The sequence below is a fragment of the Pundamilia nyererei genome, unplaced genomic scaffold, assembly GCF_000239375.1.
Source record: "Pundamilia nyererei isolate P.nyererei 1_Seehausen unplaced genomic scaffold, PunNye1.0 scaffold00146, whole genome shotgun sequence".
In the NCBI taxonomy this organism is placed as follows: domain Eukaryota; kingdom Metazoa; phylum Chordata; class Actinopteri; order Cichliformes; family Cichlidae; genus Pundamilia; species Pundamilia nyererei.
In genome coordinates this window covers 358,124-361,110 of record NW_005187547.1, presented here as the reverse complement: position 1 = coordinate 361,110, position 2,987 = coordinate 358,124, and positions in this window count along the sequence as shown.

The window sequence follows — 2,987 nt, the reverse complement described above, 5'->3', positions numbered from 1 at the left end:
ACAGAGTTTGGCTGGTCAGCCGCACCGGAGTGAGTAATTAACTGGCATTAACTCATTAAACTATCCCAGATGTGGCCATGAATATCTGAGTGGTAGAGAGAAGAAGAGGAGAGTAAGAGCGAGAGAGAGATAGAAAGCAAGAGAGTGAGGGAAAGAGAGAGATAGAGAGAGTTAAGGCCTCCCTTTAGCTTGCTGACAGCAGTAGACAGAGACGATGGAAGAAAGATAATTTGAGTGGTGTGTATCTGAAAACACTGCTGAGTCACTGTGACTGAGTAAAAATGTAGTTTATTTGAATTTTGAGAGTCTGTGTGAGTTTGCATTAGCTTTTCTAATTGTCCATCATTTTGATTTCAGTCTGTCATGATCTTGTATTTTGATTATTATGAGAAAGAGAGAGTGACTGATACAGACTGATATATATTTATCAATCCTGCAGGTTGAGCTTCATTTTGGGAGAAAAGGACCAAACTGTGGGATGAAAATCTGGTAAGTAACATGGGCAGTTCTGTCAATGTGGCCAGAAAAAAAACAATATCTTTTCAATGAATGATGGATTGTGTCACAACTTAAGCCAGTGGCATGAATACTGTCAGACAGCCATTACGGTAGAACTCTGCATTGCTTGTCTGACTGTGGTAGACAAAATCTCGGTGCCATAACCTCAAGAATGTATGAAGGTTCATGACTTCATGTGCCACTTTCAGACTAGAACATTGCTCACTCATCCACTGAAATTCTGTTTTGCCTCTGAGTAGCAGCTCGAGATCCAGCTCTCATTACTGGTAATGGTTCCTGACACGAAGGTTGGGTCATTTTGTCCCAGTGGTAAAACTTTGCTCTCTATACAAGTTTGAGGTCTATGGTAAAATAGCAAATCTGACATGTAAGTTCCATGGGGCGAGCTGAAAATAGCAAGTGCAGTGGAAGTGCAGAGGGAGACAAACTTGAAGAGGACACAGTCAAAATCTAAATCATGTAGAGTTTTGGAATTTTTTTTTTAATAAATGGAGTTCCTCAACTTTTTAATCGTACCTGGAGTCGGAGTGAGGACGATGACCGAGATTTCATATGGGCCTCAAATAACAGGCGCACACAGAGGGCCCGTGAAGACAATGCTGATCCGTTAAAAATGATGAATAACTTTTCGATTTTTCTTGGTCAGCTATGGAAAATATTTGGTTAACATGTCCATAAGTGTGAGTCTGTGTATGAAACAGTGTTCTTAATAAAGCCAAGTCTCAATTCAGTGTGAGTAATCCTGAATTAATTACTATTGCACACTCACTGGTCACTTCATTAGGCACACCTTGCTGGGTTGAACTCACATTTAATTTCACAGGTGCTTTAATTCATTGTGGCATAGACTCAAAAAAAAAAGTGCTGGAAACATTCCTCAGAGATTTTGAGTCATATTGAATTACATGTTGGTTGCACATGTATAGTGCTTTTTTTTTTTTACATGACCTCATGTTCAAGAAACCAGTTTCAGGTGATCATTATTAGAAGATGGATATACTGTGGTCATGAAGTGATGAATATGGTCAGTAACAATAGGTAAGTCGCAGTGTTTGAACAATCTGCAATTGGAACTAAAGGGCCCAAAGCGTGCCATGAAAATATCCTTAACCAGAACAACACCACCAGCAGATGAGCAGTTTGTGCAATCCTCAGACCAGCGTTTGTCACCAACAACCAACCAACATTCAGAGTCAATTAAATTCCTTTTGTCTGCAATCTGATGCTCAATTTGAACTTGAGCAGAACTTGACTGCAGTGGCTAAATGTATTAAGTTGCCACCACGTGATTGGCTGGTTAGATATTGTCATTAATGAACTTTTGAATAGGTGTACCAAATGAAGTGACTCATGAATGTATGGTTCTCAAAGTTTATTATAAACATTCCACCTAGTTTAATCACCTAGTCCATTGCTTGTAATATTTGGGTAACTTGTTTGTTTTCATGTAAAGCACCTTGTTTCATATATTTAAAACATTGGATTATATTCATTTTATTGTGATAGATTTGATAGATCATGATAGATTTAAAAGATAACTTCTCCTTTTTTTGCGTCAGACGGATAATAGTATTCAATAATTGCTCAAATAACTATCACCTGCATAATAAGAGTGAGAGCTTCCTGTTGGAGGAAAGCCTCGGTCTTATCGCTACACCAGCCAACTAATGTAAATAAAAGACAAGTAGGGTTGGTATCCTTTGCATGAAACCTAAGTTTTGGTTTGGCGTATGGCTGACACCAAAAAGTTGCTGCGAAATAAATAAAAACAAAGCAAAAACTGTATAAATGAACTTACATCTTACCACGACCACATTACACCACTTTACACTTTTTAGAATGTGTGTTCATTTAGTCATTACCGTGTTTTCATTTGATCTGTTCCAGCTTGTCCATCCCTCAGGGGCAAATATTTAAACTTCTTGTGGTTCAATTGATTTTGCCTGCCAAAGTCTTATCGAAGCACTGAAAGTGGACGCACGGATATCATGTTAAGGTTTGTGTGTTTTGTGTTTTTTTTTACTAACTTTCAAAATGCATTCATCTATTTTTATATACTCAAATGTTATGCTCCTGTTTTGTACTAGGTAATAATAAAATATGTGCTATTCATTTCAACACACAAGAAATACAGTACTAATTCTGAACCACATGCCTCTTTGGCACTGTCAACTATGCTATGTGTAAAAGTGATTGAATTAAAATGACTTACATTAACATTACAAATCTAACAACTGGTTGTTAAGCGAGGTAAAATATGTAAAACATGTGCTGGTGTAGGCGAAGGAACACCTTTGAAATCTGAGATGGCTGCTTGATAAATTGTCTTTCACAGTAATTGCTTGGGAGTTTTTTTTTTGGTTGTTGTTTTTTTTACTCAAAGTTTCTTTTTCTTCTTTTGTTTACAGACGTTCCTTTTACTGGATGTAATCTGTTAACTCTGAATTTATACATGTATTTTTAGCATA